Genomic DNA, 24,787 nt, shown 5'->3' on the forward strand with positions numbered 1-24,787 from the left:
TGTGATTCTATTTTATGATTCTATTCAATGATTCTATTCTATGATTCTATTCTATGATTCTATTCTTTGATTCTATTCGATGATTCTATTCTATGATTCTACTCTATGATTCTATTCTATGATTCTATTTTTTGATTCCATTCTTTGATTCTATTCTATTATTCAATTCTATGATTCTATTCTATGATTCTATTATCTGATTCTATTCTTTGATTCTATTCTTGATACTAGTCTATGATTCTATTCTATTATTCTATTCTATGATTCTATTCTTTGTTTCTATTCTTTGATTCTATTCTATGATTCTATTCTATGATCCTATTCCTTGATTCTATTCTATGATTCTATTCTATGATTCTATTCTTTGATTCTATTCTTTGATTCTATTCAATGATTCTATTCTATGATTCTATTCTATGATTCCATTTTATGATTCTGTTCTATGATTCTATTCTATGATTCTATTCTATGATTCAATTCTATGATTCTATTATCTGATTCTATTCTTTGATTCTATTCTTGATTCTTTTCTATGATTCTATTCTATGATTCTATTTTATGATTCTATTCTTTGATTCTATTCTTTGATTCTATTCTATGATTCTATTCTATGATTCTATTCTTTGATTCTATTCTATGATTCTATTCTATGATTCTATTCATTGATTCTATTCTTTGATTCTATTCAATGATTCTATTCTCTGATGCTATTCTTTGATTCTATTCTATGATTCTATTTTGTGATTCTATTCTTTGATTCTATTCTATGATTCTATTCTATGATTCTATCCTATGATTCTTTTCTATGATTCTACTCTATGATTCTATTCTTTGATTCTATTCTTTGATTCTATTCAATGATTCTATTCTTTGATTCTATTCTATGATTCTATTCTTTGATTCTATTCTTTGATTCTTTTCTATGATTCTATTCTATCATTCTATTCTTTGATTCTATTCTTTGATTCTGTTCTATGATTCTATTCTATGATTCTATTCTTTGATTCTATTCTATGATTCGATTCTGTGATTCTATTCATTGACTCTATTCTATGATTCTATTCTATGATTCTATTTTTTGATTCTATTCTATGATTCTATTCTATGATTCTATTCTATGATTCTATTCTATGATTCTTTTCTTTGATTCTATTCTTTGATTCTATTCTATGATTCTATTCTATGATTCTATTCTATGATTCTATTCTTTGATTCTATTCTTTGATTCTATTCGATGATTCTATTCTATGATTCTATTCTATGATTCTATTCTATGATTCTATTCTTTGATTCTATTCTATAATTCAATTCTATGATTCTATTCTATGATTCTGTTATCTGATTCTATTCTTTGATTCTATTCTTGATTCTATTCTATGATTCTATTCTATGATTCTATTCTATGATTCTATTCTTTGATTCTATTGTTTGATTCTATTTTATGATTCTATTCTATGATCCTATTCCTTGATTCTATTCTATGATTCTATTCTATGATTCTATTCTTTGATTCTATTCTTTGATTCTATTCAATGATTCTATTCTATGATTCTATTCTATGATTCCATTTTATGATTCTGTTCTATGATTCTATTCTATGATTCTATTCTATGATTCAATTCTATGATTCTATTATCTGATTCTATTCTTTGATTCTATTCTTGATTCTTTTCTATGATTCTATTCTATGATTCTATTTTATGATTCTATTCTTTGATTCTATTCTTTGATTCTATTCTATGATTCTATTCTATGATTCTATTCTTTGATTCTATTCTATGATTCTATTCTATGATTCTATTCATTGATTCTATTCTTTGATTCTATTCAATGATTCTATTCTCTGATGCTATTCTTTGATTCTATTCTATGATTCTATTTTGTGATTCTATTCTTTGATTCTATTCTATGATTCTATTCTCTGATTCTTTTCTTTGATTCTACTCTATGATTCTATTCTTTGATTCTATTCTTTGTTTCTATTCAATGATTCTATTCTTTGATTCTATTCTATGATTCTATTCTTTGATTCTATTCTATGATTCTATTCTATCATTCTATTCTTTGATTCTATTCTTTGATTCTGTTCTATGATTCTATTCTATTATTCTATTCTTTGATTCTATTCTATGATTCGATTCTGTGATTCTATTCATTGACTCTATTCTATGATTCTATTCTATGATTCTATTTTATGATTCTATTCTATGATTCTATTCTATGATTCTATTCTATGATTCTATTCTATGATTCTATTCTTTGATTCTATTCTTTGATTGTATTCTATGATTCTATTCTATGATTCTATCCTATGATTCTATTCTTTGATTCTATTCTTTGATTCTATTCGATGATTCTATTCTATGATTCTATTCTATGATTCTATTCTATGATTCTATTCTTTGATTCTATTCTTTGATTCTATTCTATAATTCAATTCTATGATTCTATTCTATGATTCTATTCTATGATTCTGTTATCTGATTCTATTCTTTGATTCTATTCTTGATTCTATTCTATGATTCTATTCTATGATTCTATTCTATGATTCTATTCTTTGATTCTATTGTTTGATTTTATTCTATGATTCTATTCTATGATTATATTCCTTGATTCTATTCTATGATTCTATTCTATGATTCTATTCTTTGATTCTATTCTTTGATTCTATTCAGTGATTCTATTCTATGATTCTATTCTTTGATTCTATTCTATGATTTATTTTATGATTCTATTTTTTGATTCTATTCTTTGATTCTATTCTATGATTCTATTCTATGATTCTATTCTTTGATTCTATTCTATGATTCTATTCTATGATTCTATTCATTGATTCTATTCTTTGATTCTATTCAATTATTCTATTCTATGATGCTATTCTTTGATTCTATTCTATGATTCTATTCTGTGATTCTATTCTTTGATTCTATTCTATGATTCTATTCTCTGATTCTTTTCTATGATTCTACTCTATGATTCTATTCTTTGATTCTATTCTTTGATTCTATTCAATGATTCTATTCTTTGATTCTATTCTATGATTCTATTCTTTGATTCTATTCTTTGATTCTTTTCTATGATTCTATTCTATCATTCTATTCTTTGATTCTATTCTTTGATTCTGTTCTATGATTCTATTCTATGATTCTATTCTTTGATTCTATTCTATGATTCGATTCTGTGATTCTATTCATTGACTCTATTCTATGATTCTATTCTATGATTCTATTTTTTGATTCTATTCTATGATTCTATTCTATGATTCTATTCTATGATTCTATTCTATGATTCTTTTCTTTGATTCTATTCTTTGATTCTATTCTATGATTCTATTCTATGATTCTATTCTATGATTCTATTCTTTGATTCTATTCTTTGATTCTATTCGATGATTCTATTCTATGATTCTATTCTATGATTCTATTCTATGATTCTATTCTTTGATTCTATTCTATAATTCAATTCTATGATTCTATTCTATGATTCTGTTATCTGATTCTATTCTTTGATTCTATTCTTGATTCTATTCTATGATTCTATTCTATGATTCTATTCTATGATTCTATTCTTTGATTCTATTGTTTGATTCTATTCTATGATTCTATTCTATGATTATATTCCTTGATTCTATTCTATGATTCTATTCTATGATTCTATTCTTAGATTCTATTCTTTGATTCTATTCAGTGATTCTATTCTATGATTCTATTCTTTGATTCTATTCTATGATTCTATTTTATGATTCTATTTTTTGATTCTATTCTTTGATTCTATTCTATGATTCTATTCTATGATTCTATTCTATAATTCTATTCTATGATTCTATTCTTTGATTCTATTCTATGATTCTATTCTATGATTCTATTCTTTGATTCTATTCTATTATTCTATTCTGTGATTCTATTCTATGTTTCTATTCTATGATTCTATTCTGTGATTCTATTCTTTGATTCTATTCCTTGATTCTGTTCTATGATTCTATTCTTTGATTCTATTCCTTGATTCTATTCTATGATTCTATTCTTTGATTCTATTCTTTGATTCTATTCTTTGATTCTCTTCTTTGATCCTATTCTATGATTCTATTCTTTGATTCTATTCTTTGATTCTATTCTATGATTCTATTCTATGATTCTATTCTATGATTCTATTCTTTGATTCTATTCTATGATTCTATTCTATGATTCTATTCTATGATTCTATTCTTTGATTCTATTCTGTGATTCTATTCTCTGATTCTATTCTATGATTCTACTCTTTGAATCTATTCTATGATTCTATTCTATGATTCTATTCTATGATTCTATTCTTTGATTCTATTCGATGATTCAATTCTATGATTCCATTCCATGATTCTATTCGTTGATTCTGTTCTTTAATTCTATTCTTTGATTCTATTCTTTGATTCTATTCTATGATTCTATTCTATGATTCTATTCTATGATTCTATTCTATGATTCTATTCTATGATTCTATTCTATGATTCTATTCTATGGTTCTATTCTATGATTCTATTATCTGATTCTATTCTTTGATTCTATTGTATGATTATATTCCTTGATTCTATTCTATGATTCTATTCTATGATTCTACTCTTTGATTCTATTCTGTGATTCTATTCTATAATTCAATTCTATGAATCTATTCTATGATTCTATTCTATGATTCTGTTATCTGATTCTATTCTTTGATTCTATTCTTGATTCTATTCTATGATTCTATTCTATGATTCTATTCTATGATTCTATTCTTTGATTCTATTGTATGATTATATTCCTTGATTCTATTCTATGATTCTATTCTATGATTCTATTCTTTGATTCTATTCTTTGATTCTATTCAGTGATTCTATTCTATGATTCTATTCTTTGATTCTATTCTATGATTCTATTCATTGATTCTATTCTTTGATTCTATTCAATTATTCTATTCTTTGATTCTATTCTATGATTCTATTCTATGATTCTATTCTTTGATTCTATTCTGTGATTCTATTCTCTGATTCTATTCTATGATTCTACTCTTTGAATCTATTCTATGATTCTATTCTATGATTCTATTCTATGATTCTATTCTTTGATTCTATTCGATGATTCAATTCTATGATTCCATTCCATGATTCTATTCGTTGATTCTGTTCTTTAATTCTATTCTTTGATTCTATTCTTTGATTCTATTCTATGATTCTATTCTATGATTCTACTCTTTGATTCTATTCTATGATTCTATTCTATGATTCTATTCTTTGATTCTATTCTATGATTCTATTCTATGATTCTACTCTTTGATTCTATTCTGTGATTCTATTCTATAATTCAATTCTATGATTCTATTCTATGATTCTATTCTATGATTCTGTTATCTGATTCTATTCTTTGATTCTATTCTTGATTCTATTCTATGATTCTATTCTATGATTCTATTCTATGATTCTATTCTTTGATTCTATTGTTTGATTCTATTCTATGATTCTATTCTATGATTATATTCTTTGATTCTATTCTATGATTCTATTCTATGATTCTATTCTTTGATTCTATTCTTTGATTCTATTCTATGATTCTATTCTATGATTCTATTCTTTGATTCTATTCTATGATTCTATTCTATGATTCTATTCATTGATTCTATTCTTTGATTCTATTCAATTATTCTATTCTTTGATTCTATTCTATGATTCTATTCTATGATTCTATTCTATGATTCTATTCTTTGATTCTATTCTTTGATTCTATTCTATAATTCAATTCTATGATTCTATTCTATGATTCTATTCTATGATTCTGTTATCTGATTATATTCTTTGATTCTATTCTTGATTCTATTCTATGATTCTATTCTATGATTCTATTCTATGATTCTATTCTTTGATTCTATTGTTTGATTCTATTCTATGATTCTATTCTATGATTATATTCCTTGATTCTATTCTATGATTCTATTCTATGATTCTATTCTTTGATTCTATTCTTTGATTCTATTCAGTGATTCTATTCTATGATTCTATTCTTTGATTCTATTCTATGATTCTATTTTATGATTCTATTTTTTGATTCTATTCTTTGATTCTATGCTATGATTCTATTCTATGATTCTATTCTATAATTCTATTCAATGATTCTATTCTTTGATTCTATTCTATGATTCTATTCTATGATTCTATTCTTTGATTCTATTCTATTATTCTAATCTGTGATTCTATTCTATGTTTCTATTCTATGATTCTATTCTGTGATTCTATTCATTGATTCTATTCCTTGATTCTGTTCTATGATTCTATTCTTTGATTCTATTCCTTGATTCTATTCTATGATTCTATTCTTTGATTCTATTCTTTGATTCTATTCTTTGATTCTCTTCTTTGATCCTATTCTATGATTCTATTCTTTGATTCTATTCTTTGATTCTATTCTATGATTCTATTCTATGATTCTATTCTATGATTCTATTCTTTGATTCTATTCTATGATTCTATTCTATGATTCTATTCTATGATTCTATTCTTTGATTCTATTCTGTGATTCTATTCTCTGATTCTATTCTATGATTCTACTCTTTGAATCTATTCTATGATTCTATTCTATGATTCTATTCTATGATTCTATTCTTTGATTCTATTCGATGATTCAATTCTATGATTCCATTCCATGATTCTATTCGTTGATTCTGTTCTTTAATTCTATTCTTTGATTCTATTCTTTGATTCTATTCTATGATTCTATTCTATGATTCTACTCTTTGATTCTATTCTATGATTCTATTCTATGATTCTATTCTTTGATTCTATTCTATGATTCTATTCTATGATTCTACTCTTTGATTCTATTCTGTGATTCTATTCAATGATTCTATTCTTTGATTCTATTCTATGATTCTATTCTTTGATTCCATTCTATGATTCTATTCTATGATTATATTCTTTGATTCTATTCTCTGATTCTATTCGATGATTCTATTCTATGATTCTATTCTTTGATTCTATTCTATAATTCAATTCTATGATTCTATTCTTTGATTCTCTTCTTGATTCTATTCTATGATTCTATTCTATGATTCTATTCTATGATTCTATTCTTTGATTCAATTGTTTGATTCTATTCTATGATTCTATTCTATGATTCTATTCCTTGATTCTATTCTATGATTATATTCCATGATTATATTCCATGATTCTATTCTTTGATTCTATTCAATGATTCTATTCTATGATTCTATTCTTTCATTCTATTCTGTGATTCTATTATCTGATTCTATTCTTTGATTCTATTCTTGATTCTAGTCTATGATTCTATTCTATGATGCTATTCCATGATTCTATTCTTTGTTTCTATTCTTTGATTCTATTATATGATTCTATTCTATGATCCTATTCTTTGATTCTATTCTATGATTCTATTCTATGATTCTATTCTTTGATTCTATTCTTTGATTCTATTCAATGATTCTATTCTATGATTCTATTCTTTGATTCTATTCTATGATTCTATTTTATGATTCTATTCTTTGATTCTATTCTATGATTCTATTCTTTTATTCTATTCTTTGATTCTACTCTTTGATTCTATTCTCTGATTCTATTCTATGATTCTATTCTATGATTCCATTTTATGATTCTGTTCTATGATTCTATTCTATGATTCTATTCTATGATTCTATTCTATGATTCTATTATCTGATTCTATTCTTTGATTCTATTCTTGATTCTTTTCTATGATTCTATTCTATGAATCTATTTTATGATTCTATTCTTTGATTCTATTCTTTGATTCTATTCTATGATTCTATTCTATGATTCTATTCTTTGATTCTATTCTATGATTCTATTCTGTGATTCTATTCATTGATTCTATTCTTTGATTCTATTTAATGATTCTATTCTATGATGCTATTCTTTGATTCTATTCTGTGATTCTATTTTGTGATTCTATTCTTTGATTCTATTCTATGATTCTATTCTCTGATTCTTTTCTATGATTCTACTCTATGATTCTATTCTTTGATTCTATTCTTTGTTTCTATTCAATGATTCTATTCTTTGATTCTATTCTATGATTCTATTCTTTGATTCTATTCTTTCATTCTATTCTATGATTCTATTCTATCATTCTATTCTTTGATTCTATTCTTTGATTCTGTTCTATGATTCTATTCTATGATTCTATTCTTTGATTCTATTCTATGATTCGATTCTGTGATTCTATTCATTGACTCTATTCTATGATTCTATTCTATGATTCTATTTTTTGATTCTATTCTATGATTCTATTCTATGATTCTATTCTATGATTCTATTCTATGATTCAATTCTTTGATTCTATTCTTTGATTGTATTCTATGATTCTTTTCTATGATTCTATTCTATGATTCTATTCTTTGATTCTATTCGATGATTCTATTCGATGATTCTATTCTATGATTCTATTCTATGATTCTATTCTATGATTCTATTCTTTGATTCTATTCTTTGATTCTATTCTATAATTCAATTCTATGATTCTATTCTATGATTCTATTCTATGATTCTGTTATCTGATTCTATACTTTGATTCTATTCTTGATTCTATTCTATGATTCTATTCTATGATTCTATTCTATGATTCTATTCTTTGATTCTATTGTTTGATTCTATTCTATGATTCTATTCTATGATTATATTCCTTGATTCTATTCTATGATTCGATTTTATGATTCTATTCTTTGATTCTATTCTTTGATTCTATTCAGTGATTCTATTCTATGATTCAATTCTTTGATTCTATTCTATGATTCTATTTTATGATTCTATTTTTTGATTCTATTCTTTGATTCTATTCTATGCTTCAATTCTATGATTCTATTCTATAATTCTATTCTTTGATTCTATTCTATGATTCTATTCTATGATTCTATTCTTTGATTCTATTCAATTATTCTATTCTATGATGCTATTCTTTGATTCTAATCTACGATTCTATTTTGTGATTCTATTCTTTGATTCTATTCTATGATTCTATTCTCTGATTCTTTTCTATGATTCTACTCTATGATTCTATTCTTTGATTCTATTCTTTGATTCTATTCAATGATTCTATTCTTTGATTCTATTCTATGATTCTATTCTTTGATTCTATTCTTTGATTCTTTTCTATGATTCTATTCTATCATTCTATTCTTTTATTCTATTCTTTGATTCTGTTCTATGATTCTATTCTATGATTCTATTCTTTGATTCTATTCTGTGATTCGATTCTGTGATTCTATTCATTGACTCTATTCTATGATTCTATTCTATGATTCTATTTTTTGATTCTATTCTATGATTCTATTCTATGATTCTATTCTATGATTCTATTCTATGATTCTATTCTTTGATTCTATTCTTTGATTCTATTCTATGATTCTATTCTATGATTCTATTCTATGATTCTATTCTTTGATTCTATTCTTTGATTCTATTCGATGATTCTATTCTATGATTCTATTCTATGATTCTATTCTATGATTCTATTCTTTGATTCTATTCTTTGATTCTATTCTATAATTCAATTCTATGATTCTATTCTATGATTCTATTCTATGATTCTGTTATCTGATTCTATTCTTTGATTCTATTCTTGATTCTATTCTATGAATCTATTCTATGATTCTATTCTTTGATTCTATTCTATGATTCTATTCTATGATTATATTCCTTGATTCTATTCTATGATTATATTCTATGATTCTATTCTTTGATTCTATTCTTTGATTCTATTCAGTGATTCTATTCTATGATTCTATTCTTTGATTCTATTCTATGATTCTATTTTTTGATTCTATTCTTTGATTCTATTCTATGATTCTATTCTATGATTCTGTTCTATAATTCTATTCTATGATGCTATTCTTTGATTCTATTCTATGATTCTATTCTATGATTCTATTCTTTGATTCTATTCTATTATTCTATTCTGTGATTCTATTCTATGATTCTATTCTATGATTCTATTCAGTGATTCTATTCTTTGATTCTATTCCTTGATTCTATTCTATGATTCTATTCTTTGATTCTATTCCTTGATTCTATTCTATGATTCTATTCTTTGATTCTATTCTTTGCTTCTATTCTTTGATTCTATTCTATGATTCTATTCTATGATTCTATTCTATGATTCTATTCTTTGATTCTATTCTATGATTCTATTCTATGATTCTATTCTATGATTCTGTTCTTTGATTCTATTCTATGATTCAATTCTATGATTAAATTCCATGATTCTATTCGTTGATTCTGTTCTTTAATTCTATTCTTTGATTCTATTCTTTGATTCTATTCTATGATTCTATTCTATGATTCTACTCTTTGATTCTATTCTATGATTCTATTCTATGATTCTATTCTATGATTCTATTCTTGGATTCTATTCTTGTATTCTATTCTTTGATTCTATTCTATGATTCGAATCTATGATTCTATTCCTTGATTCTATTCTATGATTATATTCCATGATTCTATTCTTTGATTCTATTCTTTGATTCTATTAAATGATTCTATTCTATGATTCTATCTTTGATTCTATTCTTTGATTCTATTCAATGATTCTATTCTTTGATTCTATTCTATGATTCTATTCTTTTATTCTATTCTATGATTCTATTCTATGATTATATTCTTTGATTCTATTCTTTGATTCTATTCGATGATTCTATTCTATGATTCTATTTTATGATTCTATTCTATGATTCTATTCTTTGATTCTATTCTTTCATTCTATTCTATATTTCAATTCTATGATTCTATTCTATGATTCTCTTCTTGATTCTATTCTATGATTCTATTCTATGATTCTATTCTATGATTCTATTCTTTGATTCTATTGTTTGATTCTATTCTATGATTCTCTTCTATGATTCTATTCCTTGATTCTATTCTATGATTCTATTCCATGATTCTATTCTTTGATTCTATTCTTTGATTCTATTCAATGATTCTATTCTATGATTCTATTCTTTCATTCTATTCTGTGATTCTATTCTTTGATTCTATTCGATGATTCTACTCTATGATTCTATTCTATGATTCTATTCTATGATTCTATTCTTTGATTCTATTCTTTGATTCTATTCTATAATTCAATTCTATGATTCTATTCTATGATTCTATTCTATGATTCTGTTATCTGATTATATTCTTTGATTCTATTCTTGATTCTATTCTATGATTCTATTCTATGATTCTATTCTATGATTCTATTCTTTGATTCTATTGTTTGATTCTATTCTATGATTCTATTCTATGATTATATTCCTTGATTCTATTCTATGATTCTATTCTATGATTCTATTCTTTGATTCTATTCTTTGATTCTATTCAGTGATTCTATTCTATAATTCTATTCTTTGATTCTATTCTATTATTCTATTCTGTGATTCTATTCTATGATTCTATTCTATGATTCTATTCTGTGATTCTATTCTTTGATTCAATTCCTTGATTCTATTCTATGATTCTATTCTTTGATTCTATTCCTTGATTCTATTCTATGATTCTATTCTTTGATTCTATTCTTTGATTCTATTCTTTGATTCTCTTCTTTGATCCTATTCTATGATTCTATTCTTTGATTCTATTCTTTGATTCTATTCTATGATTCTATTCTTTGATTCTATTCTATGATTCTATTCTTTGATTCTATTCTATGATTCTATTCTATGATTCTATTCTATGATTCTATTCTTTGATTCTATTCTATGATTCAATTCTATGATTCCATTCCATGATTCTATTCGTTGATTCTGTTCTTTAATTCTATTCTTTGATTCTATTCTTTGATTCTATTCTATGATTCTATTCTATGATTCTACTCTTTGATTCTATTCTATGATTCTATTCTATGATTCTATTCTATGATTCTATTCTTGGATTCTATTCTTTGATTCTATTCTATGATTCTACTCTTTGATTCTATTCTTTGATTCTATTCAATGATTCTATTCTTTGATTCTATTCTATGATTCTATTCTTTGATTCTATTCTATGATTCTATTCTATGATTATATTCTTTGATTCTATTCTTTGATTCTATTCGATGATTCTATTCCATGATTCTATTTTATGATTCTATTCTATGATTCTATTCTTTGGTTCTATTCTTTGATTCTATTCTATAATTCAATTCTATGATTCTATTCTTTGATTCTCTTCTTGATTCTATTCTATGATTCTATTCTATGATTCTATTCTATGATTCTATTCTTTGATTCTATTGTTTGATTCTTTTCTATGATTCTAATCTATGATTCTATTCCTTGATTCTATTCTATGATTATATTCCATGATTCTATTCTTTGATTCTATTCTTTGATTCTATTAAATGATTCTATTCTATGATTCTACACTTTGATTCTATTCTTTGATTCTATTCAATGATTCTATTCTTTGATTCTATTCTATGATTCTATTCTTTGATTCTATTCTATGATTCTATTCTATGATTATATTCTTTGATTCTATTCTTTGATTCTATTCGATGATTCTATTCTATGATTCTATTTTATGATTCTATTCTATGATTCTATTCTTTGATTCTATTCTTTCATTCTATTCTATATTTCAATTCTATGATTCTATTCTATGATTCTCTTCTTGATTCTGTTCTATGATTCTATTCTATGATTCTATTCTATGATTCTATTCTTTGATTCTATTGTTTGATTCTATTCTATGATTCTCTTCTATGATTCTATTCCTTGATTCTATTCTATGATTCTATTCCATGATTCTATTCTTTGATTCTATTCTTTGATTCTATTCAATGATTCTATTCTATGATTCTATTCTTTCATTCTATTCTGTGATTCTATTCTTTGATTCTATTCGATGATTCTATTCTATGATTCTATTCTATGATTCTATTCTATGATTCTATTCTTTGATTCTATTCTTTGATTCTATTCTATAATTCAATTCTATGATTCTATTCTATGATTCTATTCTATGATTCTGTTATCTGATTCTATTCTTTGATTCTATTCTTGATTCTATTCTATGATTCTATTCTATGATTCTATTCTATGATTCTATTCTTTGATTCTATTATTTGTTTCTATTCTATGATTCTATTCTATGATTATATTCCTTGATTCTATTCTATGATTCTATTCTACGATTCTATTCTTTGATTCTATTCTTTGATTCTATTCAGTGATTCTATTCTATGATTCTATTCTTTGATTCTATTCTATGATTCTATTTTATGATTCTATTTTTTGATTCTATTCTTTGATTCTATTCTTTAATTCTATTCTATGATTCTATTCTTTAATTCTATTCTATGATTCTATTCTTTGATTCTATTCTTTGATTCTATTCTATAATTCAATTCTATGATTCTATTCTATGATTCTATTCTATGATTCTGTTATCTGATTATATTCTTTGATTCTATTCTTGATTCTATTCTATGATTCTATTCTATGATTCTATTCTATGATTCTATTCTTTGATTCTATTGTTTGATTCTATTCTATGATTCTATTCTATGATTATATTCCTTGATTCTATTCTATGATTCTATTCTTTGATTCTATTCTTTGATTCTATTCTTTGATTCTATTCAGTGATTCTATTCTATAATTCTATTCTTTGATTCTATTCTATTATTCTATTCTGTGATTCTATTCTATGATTCTATTCTATGATTCTATTCTGTGATTCTATTCTTTGATTCTATTCCTTGATTCTATTCTATGATTCTATCCTTTGATTCTATTCCTTGATTCTATTCTATGATTCTATTCTTTGATTCTATTCTTTGATTCTATTCTTTGATTCTCTTCTTTGATCCTATTCTATGATTCTATTCTTTGATTCTATTCTTTGATTCTATTCTATGATTCTATTCTATGATTCTATTCTATGATTCTATTCTTTGATTCTATTCTATGATTCTATTCTATGATTCTATTCTATGATTCTATTCTTTGATTCTATTCTATGATTCAATTCTATGATTCCATTCCATGATTCTATTCGTTGATTCTGTTCTGTGATTCGATTCTGTGATTCTATTCATTGACTCTATTCTATGATTCTATTCTATGATTCTATTTTTTGATTCTATTCTATGATTCTATTCTATGATTCTATTCTATGATTCTATTCTATGATTCTATTCTTTGATTCTATTCTTTGATTCTATTCTATGAATCTATTCTATGATTCTATTCTATGATTCTATTCTTTGATTCTATTCTTTGATTCTATTCGATGATTCTATTCTATGATTCTATTCTATGATTCTATTCTATGATTCTATTCTATGATTCTATTCTTTGATTCTATTCTTTGATTCTATTCTATAATTCAATTCTATGATTCTATTCTATGATTCTATTCTATGATTCTGTTATCTGATTCTATTCTTTGATTCTATTCTTGATTCTATTCTATGAATCTATTCTATGATTCTATTCTTTGATTCTATTCTATGATTCTATTCTATGATTATATTCCTTGATTCTATTCTATGATTATATTCTATGATTCTATTCTTTGATTCTATTCTTTGATTCTATTCAGTGATTCTATTCTATGATTCTATTCTTTGATTCTATTCTATGATTCTATTTTTTGATTCTATTCTTTGATTCTATTCTATGATTCTATTCTATGATTCTGTTCTATAATTCTATTCTATGATGCTATTCTTTGATTCTATTCTATGATTCTATTCTATGATTCTATTCTTTGATTCTATTCTATTATTCTATTCTGTGATTCTATTCTATGATTCTATTCTATGATTCTATTCATTGATTCTATTCTTTGATTCTATTCCTTGATTCTATTCTATGATTCTATTCTTTGATTCTATTCCTTGATTCTATTCTATGATTCTATTCTTTGATTCTATTCTTTGCTTCTATTCTTTGATTCTATTCTATGATTCTATTCTATGATTCTATTCTATGATTCTATTCTTTGATTCTATTCTATGATTCTATTCTATGATTCTATTCTATAATTCTATTCTTTGATTCTATTCTATGATTCAATTCTATGATTAAATTCCATGATTCTATTCGTTGATTCTGTTCTTTAATTCTATTCTTTGATTCTATTCTTTGATTCTATTCTATGATTCTATTCTATGATTCTACTCTTTGATTCTATTCTATGATTCTATTCTATGATTCTATTCTATGATTCTATTCTTGGATTCTATTCTTGTATTCTATTATTTGATTCTATTCTATGATTCTACTCTTTGATTCTATTCTTTGACTCTGTTCAATGATTCTATTCTTTGATTCTATTCTATGATTCTATTCTTTGATTCTATTCTATGATTCTATTCTATGATTATATTCTTTGATTCTATTCTTTGATTCTATTCGATGATTCTATTCTATGATTCTATTTTATGATTCTATTCTATGATTCTATTCTTTGATTCTATTCTTTGATTCTATTCTATAATTCAATTCTATGATTCTATTCTTTGATTCTCTTCTTGATTCTATTCTATGATTCAACTCTATGATTCTATTCTATGATTCTATTCTTTGATTCTATTGTTTGATTCTATTCTATGATTCGAATCTATGATTCTATTCCTTGATTCTATTCTATGATTATATTCCATGATTCTATTCTTTGATTCTATTCTTTGATTCTATTAAATGATTCTATTCTATGATTCTATCTTTGATTCTATTCTTTGATTCTATTCAATGATTCTATTCTTTGATTCTATTCTATGATTCTATTCTTTTATTCTATTCTATGATTCTATTCTATGATTATATTCTTTGATTCTATTCTTTGATTCTATTCGATGATTCTATTCTATGATTCTATTTTATGATTCTATTCTATGATTCTATTCTTTGATTCTATTCTTTCATTCTATTCTATATTTCAATTCTATGATTCTATTCTATGATTCTCTTCTTGATTCTATTCTATGATTCTATTCTATGATTCTATTCTATGATTCTATTCTTTGATTCTATTGTTTGATTCTATTCTATGATTCTCTTCTATGATTCTATTCCTTGATTCTATTCTTTGATTCTATTCCATGATTCTATTCTTTGATTCTATTCTTTGATTCTATTCAATGATTCTATTCTATGATTCTATTCTTTCATTCTATTCTGTGATTCTATTCTTTGATTCTATTCGATGATTCTACTCTATGATTCTATTCTATGATTCTATTCTATGATTCTATTCTTTGATTCTATTCTTTGATTCTATTCTATAATTCAATTCTATGATTCTATTCTATGATTCTATTCTATGATTCTGTTATCTGATTATATTCTTTGATTCTATTCTTGATTCTATTCTATGATTCTATTCTATGATTCTATTCTATGATTCTATTCTTTGATTCTATTGTTTGATTCTATTCTATGATTCTATTCTATGATTATATTCCTTGATTCTATTCTATGATTCTATTCTTTGATTCTATTCTTTGATTCTATTCTTTGATTCTATTCAGTGATTCTATTCTATAATTCTATTCTTTGATTCTATTCTATTATTCTATTCTGTGATTCTATTCTATGATTCTATTCTATGATTCTATTCTGTGATTCTATTCTTTGATTCTATTCCTTGATTCTATTCTATGATTCTATCCTTTGATTCTATTCCTTGATTCTATTCTATGATTCTATTCTTTGATTCTATTCTTTGATTCTATTCTTTGATTCTCTTCTTTGATCCTATTCTATGATTCTATTCTTTGATTCTATTCTTTGATTCTATTCTATGATTCTATTCTATGATTCTATTCTATGATTCTATTCTTTGATTCTATTCTATGATTCTATTCTATGATTCTATTCTATGATTCTATTCTTTGATTCTATTCTATGATTCAATTCTATGATTCCATTCCATGATTCTATTCGTTGATTCTGTTCTTTAATTCTATTCTATGATTCTACTCTTTGATTCTATTCTATGATTCTATTCTATGATTCTATTCTATGATTCTATTCTTGGATTCTATTCTTTGATTCTATTCTATGATTCTACTCTTTGATTCTATTCTTTGATTCTATTCAATGATTCTATTCTTTGATTCTATTCTATGATTCTATTCTTTGATTCTATTCTATGATTCTATTCTATGATTATATTCTTTGATTCTATTCTTTGATTCTATTCGATGATTCTATTCCATGATTCTATTTTATGATTCTATTCTATGATTCTATTCTTTGGTTCTATTCTTTGATTCTATTCTATAATTCAATTCTATGATTCTATTCTTTGATTCTCTTCTTGATTCTATTCTATGATTCTATTCTATGATTCTATTCTATGATTCTATTCTTTGATTCTATTGTTTGATTCTTTTCTATGATTCTAATCTATGATTCTATTCCTTGATTCTATTCTATGATTATATTCCATGATTCTATTCTTTGATTCTATTCTTTGATTCTATTAAATGATTCTATTCTATGATTCTACTCTTTGATTCTATTCTTTGATTCTATTCAATGATTCTATTCTTTGATTCTATTCTATGATTCTATTCTTTGATTCTATTCTATGATTCTATTCTATGATTATATTCTTTGATTCTATTCTTTGATTCTATTCGATGATTCTATTCTATGATTCTATTTTATGATTCTATTCTATGATTCTATTCTTTGATTCTATTCTTTCATTCTATTCTATATTTCAATTCTATGATTCTATTCTATGATTCTCTTCTTGATTCTGTTCTATGATTCTATTCTATGATTCTATTCTATGATTCTATTCTTTGATTCTATTGTTTGATTCTATTCTATGATTCTCTTCTATGATTCTATTCCTTGATTCTATTCTATGATTCTATTCCATGATTCTATTCTTTGATTCTATTCTTTGATTCTATTCAATGATTCTATTCTATGATTCTATTCTTTCATTCTATTCTGTGATTCTATTCTTTGATTCTATTCGATGATTCTATTCTATGATTCTATTCTATGATTCTATTCTATGATTCTATTCTTTGATTCTATTCTTTGATTCTATTCTATAATTCAATTCTATGATTCTATTCTATGATTCTATTCTATGATTCTGTTATCTGATTCTATTCTTTGATTCTATTCTTGATTCTATTCTATGATTCTATTCTATGATTCTATTCTATGATTCTATTCTTTGATTCTATTATTTGTTTCTATTCTATGATTCTATTCTATGATTATATTCCTTGATTCTATTCTATGATTCTATTCTACGATTCTATTCTTTGATTCTATTCTTTGATTCTATTCAGTGATTCTATTCTATGATTCTATTCTTTGATTCTATTCTATGATTCTATTTTATGATTCTATTTTTTGATTCTATTCTTTGATTCTATTCTATGATTCTATTCTATGATTCTATTCTATAATTCTATTCTATGATTCTATTCTTTGATTCTATTCTATGATTCTATTCTATGATTCTATTCTTTGATTCTATTCTATTATTCTATTCTGTGATTCTATTCTATGATTCTATTCTATGATTCTATTCTGTGATTCTATTCTTTGATTCTATTCCTTGATTCTATTCTATGATTCTATTCTTTGATTCTATTCCTTGATTCTATTCTATGATTCTATTCTTTGATTCTATTCTTTGATTCTATTCTTTGATTCTCTTCTTTGATCCTATTCTATGATTCTATTCTTTGATTCTATTCTTTGATTCTATTCTATGATTCTATTCTATGATTCTATTCTATGATTCTATTCTTTGATTCTATTCTATGATTCTATTCTATGATTCTATTCTATGATTCTATTCATTGATTCTATTCTATGATTCAATTCTATGATTCCATTCCATGATTCTATTCGTTGATTCTGTTCTTTAATTCTATTCTTTGATTCTATTCTTTGATTCTATTCTATGATTCTATTCTATGATTCTACTCTTTGATTCTATTCTATGATTCTATTCTATGATTCTATTCTATGATACTATTCTTGGATTCTATTCTTTGATTCTATTCTATGATTCTACTCTTTGATTCTATTCTTTGATTCTATTCAATGATTCTATTCTTTGATTCTATTCTATGATTCTATTCTTTGATTCTATTCTATGATTCTATTCTATGATTATATTCTTTGATTCTATTCTTTGATTCTATTCGATGATTCTATTCTATGATTCTATTTTATGATTCTATGCTATGATTCTTTTCTTTGATTCTATTCTATGATTCTATTCCTTGATTCTATTCTATGATTCTATTCTTTGATTCTATTCTTTGATTCTATTCTTTGATTCTCTTCTTTGATCCTATTCTATGATTCCATTCTTTGATTCTATTCTTTGATTCTATTCTATGATTCTATTCTATGATGCTATTCTATGATTCTATTCTTTGATTCTATTCTTTCATTCTATTCTATATTTCAATTCTATGATTCTATTCTATGATTCTCTTCTTGATTCTATTCTATGATTCTATTCTATGATTCTATTCTATGATTCTATTCTTTCATTCTATTCTGTGATTCTATTTTATGATTCTATTTTTTGATTCTATTCTATGATTCTATTCTATGATTCTATTCTATGATTCTATTCTATAATTCTATTCTATGATTCTATTCCTTGATTCTATTCTATGACTCTATTCTATGAATCTATTCTTTGATTCTATTCTATTATTCTATTCTATGATTCTATTCTATGATTCTATTCTATGATTCTATTCTGTGATTCTATTCTTTGATTCTATTCCTTGATTCTATTCTATGATTCTATTCTTTGATTCTATTCTTTGATTCTATTCTTTGATTCTCTTCTTTGACCATACTCTATGATTCTATTCTTTGATTCTATTCTTTGATTCTATTCTATGATTCTATTCTATGATTCTATTCTATGATTCTATTCATTGATTCTATTCTATGATTCTATTCTATGATTCTATTCTATGATTCTATTCTTTGATTCTATTCTATGATTCTATTCTATGATTCTATTCTATGATTCTATTCTTTGATTCTATTCTTTGATTCTATTCTTTGATTCTATTCTATGATTCTATTCTATGATTCTACTCATTGATTCTATTCTATGATTCTGTTCTATGATTCTATTCTATGATTCTATTCTTTGATTCTATTCTATGATTCTATTCGATGATTCTACTCTTTGATTCTATTCTTTGATTCTATTCAATGAATCTATTCTTTGATTCTATTCTATGATTCTATTCTTTGATTCTGTTCTTTGATTCAATTCTATGATTCTATTCTATTATTCTATTCTTTGATTCTATTCTTTGATTCTATTCTATGATTCTATTCTATGATTCTATTCTATGATTCTTTTCTTTGATTCTACTCTTTGATTCTATTCTATGATTCTATTCTATGATTCTATTCTTTGATTCTATTCTTTGATTCTATTCTATGATTCTATTCTTTGATTCTATTCTATGATTCTATTCTATGATTCTATTCTATGATTCTATTCTTTGATTCTATTCGGTAATTCTATTCTATGATTCTACTATATGATTCTATTCTATGATTCTATTCTCTGATTCTATTCTTTGATTCTATTCTATAATTCAATTCTATGATTCTATTCTATGATTCTATTCTATGATTCTATTATCTGATGCTATTCTTTGATTCTATTCTTGATTCTAGTCTATGATTCTGTTCTATGATTCTATTCTATGATTCTATTCTTTGTTTCTATTCTTTGATTCTATTCTATGATTCTATTCTAAGATTCTATTCTTTGATTCTATTCTATGATTCCATTCTATGATTCTATTCTTTGATTCTATTCTTTGATTCTATTCAATGATTCTATTCTATGATTCTCTTCTTAATTCTATTCTATGATTCTATTCTATGATTCTATTCTATGATTCTATTCTTTGATTCTATTGTTTGATTCTATTCTGTGATTCTCTTCTATGATTCTATTCCTTGATTCTATTCTATGATTCTATTCCATGATTCTATTCTTTGATTCTATTCTTTGATTCTATTCAATGATTCTATTCTATGATTCTATTCTTTCATTCTATTCTGTGATTCTATTCTTTGATTCTATTCGATGATTCTATTCTATGATTCTATTCTATGATTCTATTCTATGATTCTATTCTTTGATTCTATTCTTTGATTCTATTCTATAATTCAATTCTATGATTCTATTCTATGATTCTATTCTATGATTCTGTTATCTGATTCTATTCTTTGATTCTATTCTTGATTCTATTCTATGATTCTATTCTATGATTCTATTCTATGAATCTATTTTTTGATTCTATTGTTTGTTTCTATTCTATGATTCTATTCTATGATTATATTCCTTGATTCTATTCTATGATTCTATTCTACGATTCTATTCTTTGATTCTATTCTTTGATTCTATTCAGTGATTCTATTCTATGATTCTATAATTTGATTCTATTCTATGATTCTATTTTATGATTCTATTTTTTGATTCTATTCTTTGATTCTATTCTATGATTCTATTCTATAATTCTATTCTATGATTCTATTCTTTGATTCTATTCTATGATTCTATTCTATGATTCTATTCTTTGATTCTATTCTATTATTCTATTCTGTGATTCTATTCTATGTTTCTATTCTATGATTCTATTCTGTGATTCTATTCTTTGATTCTATTCCTTGATTCTATTCTATGATTCTATTCTTTGATTCTATTCCTTGATTCTATTCTATGATTCTATTCTTTGATTCTATTCTTTGATTCTATTCTTTGATTCTCTTCTTTGATCCTATTCTATGATTCTATTCTTTGATTCTATTCTTTGATTCTATTCTATGATTCTATTCTATGATTCTATTCTATGATTCTATTCTTTGATTCTATTCTATGATTCTATTCTATGATTCTATTCTATGATTCTATTCATTGATTCTATTCTATGATTCAATTCTATGATTCCATTCCATGATTCTATTCGTTGATTATGTTCTTTAATTCTATTCTTTGATTCTATTCTTTGATTCTATTCTATGATTCTATTCTATGATTCTACTCTTTGATTCTATTCTATGATTCTATTCTATGATTCTATTCTATGATACTATTCTTGGATTCTATTCTTTGATTCTATTCTATGATTCTACTCTTTGATTCTATTCTTTGATTCTATTCAATGATACTATTCTTTGATTCTATTCTATGATTCTATTCTTTGATTCTATTCTATGATTCTATTCTATGATTATATTCTTTGATTCTATTCTTTGATTCTATTCGATGATTCTATTCTATGATTCTATTTTATGATTCTATTCTATGATTCTATTCTTTGATTCTATTCTATGATTCTATTCCTTGATTCTATTCTATGATTCTATTCTTTGATTCTATTCTTTGATTCTATTCTTTGATTCTCTTCTTTGATCCTATTCTATGATTCTATTCTTTGATTCTATTCTTTGATTCTATTCTATGATTCTATTCTATGATGCTATTCTATGATTCTATTCTTTGATTCTATTCTATGATTCTATTCTATGATTCTATTCTATGATTCTATTCTTTAATTCTATTCGATGATTCTATTCTATATTTCAATTCTATGATTCTATTCTATGATTCTCTTCTTGATTCTATTCTATGATTCTATTCTATGATTCTATTCTATGATTCTATTCTTTCATTCTATTCTGTGATTCTATTTTATGATTCTATTTTTTGATTCTATTCTATGATTCTATTCTATGATTCTATTCTATGATTCTATTCTATAATTCTATTCTATGATTCTATTCCTTGATTCTATTCTATGACTCTATTCTATGAATCTATTCTTTGATTCTATTCTATTTTTCTATTCTATGATTCTATTCTATGATTCTATTCTATGATTCTATTCTGTGATTCTATTCTTTGATTCTATTCCTTGATTCTATTCTATGATTCTATTCTTTGATTCTATTCTTTGATTCTATTCTTTGATTCTCTTCTTTGACCATACTCTATGATTCTATTCTTTGATTCTATTCTTTGATTCTATTCTATGATTCTATTCTATGATTCTATTCTTTGATTCTATTCTATGATTCTATTCTATGATTCTATTCTTTGATTCTATTCTATGATTCTATTCTATGATTCTATTCTATGATTCTATTCTTTGATTCTATTCTTTGATTCTATTCTTTGATTCTCTTCTTTGATCCTATTCTATGATTCTATTCTTTGATTCTATTCTTTGATTCTATTCTATGATTCTATTCTATGATTCTATTCTATGATTCTATTCTTTGATTCTATTCTATGATTCTATTCTATGATTCTATTCTATGATTCTATTCATTGATTCTATTCTATGATTCAATTCTATGATTCCATTCCATGATTCTATTCGTTGATTATGTTCTTTAATTCTATTCTTTGATTCTATTCTTTGATTCTATTCTATGATTCTATTCTATGATTCTACTCTTTGATTCTATTCTATGATTCTATTCTATGATTCTATTCTATGATACTATTCTTGGATTCTATTCTTTGATTCTATTCTATGATTCTACTCTTTGATTCTATTCTTTGATTCTATTCTTTGATTCTCTTCTTTGATCCTATTCTATGATTCTATTCTTTGATTCTATTCTTTGATTCTATTCTATGATTCTATTCTATGATGCTATTCTATGATTCTATTCTTTGATTCTATTCTATGATTCTATTCTATGATTCTATTCTATGATTCTATTCTTTAATTCTATTCGATGATTCTATTCTATATTTCAATTCTATGATTCTATTCTATGATTCTCTTCTTGATTCTATTCTATGATTCTATTCTATGATTCTATTCTATGATTCTATTCTTTCATTCTATTCTGTGATTCTATTTTATGATTCTATTTTTTGATTCTATTCTATGATTCTATTCTATGATTCTATTCTATGATTCTATTCTATAATTCTATTCTATGATTCTATTCCTTGATTCTATTCTATGACTCTATTCTATGAATCTATTCTTTGATTCTATTCTATTTTTCTATTCTATGATTCTATTCTATGATTCTATTCTATGATTCTATTCTGTGATTCTATTCTTTGATTCTATTCCTTGATTCTATTCTATGATTCTATTCTTTGATTCTATTCTTTGATTCTATTCTTTGATTCTCTTCTTTGACCATACTCTATGATTCTATTCTTTGATTCTATTCTTTGATTCTATTCTATGATTCTATTCTATGATTCTATTCTTTGATTCTATTCTATGATTCTATTCTATGATTCTATTCTATGATTCTATTCTTTGATTCTATTCTATGATTCTATTCTATGATTCTATTCTATGATTCTATTCTTTGATTCTATTCTTTGATTCTATTCTTTGATTCTATTCTATGATTCTATTCTATGATTCTACTCATTGATTCTATTCTATGATTCTGTTCTATGATTCTATTCTATGATTCTATTCTTTGATTCTATTCTATGATTCTATTCGATGATTCTACTCTTTGATTCTATTCTTTGATTCTATTCAATGAATCTATTCATTGATTCTATTCTATGATTCTATTCTTTGATTCTGTTCTTTGATTCAATTCTATGATTCTATTCTATTATTCTATTCTTTGATTCTATTCTTTGATTCTATTCTATGATTCTATTCTATGATTCTATTCTATGATTCTATTCTTTGATTCTACTCTTTGATTCTATTCTATGATTCTATTCTATGATTCTATTCTTTGATTCTATTCTTTGATTCTATTCTATGATTCTATTCTTTGATTCTATTCTATGATTCTATTCTATGAT

This window comes from Somniosus microcephalus, chromosome 11 (assembly GCF_052327205.1).
Source record: "Somniosus microcephalus isolate GS21.2 chromosome 11, FLI_Smic_1.0, whole genome shotgun sequence".
NCBI classification, from domain to species: domain Eukaryota; kingdom Metazoa; phylum Chordata; class Chondrichthyes; order Squaliformes; family Somniosidae; genus Somniosus; species Somniosus microcephalus.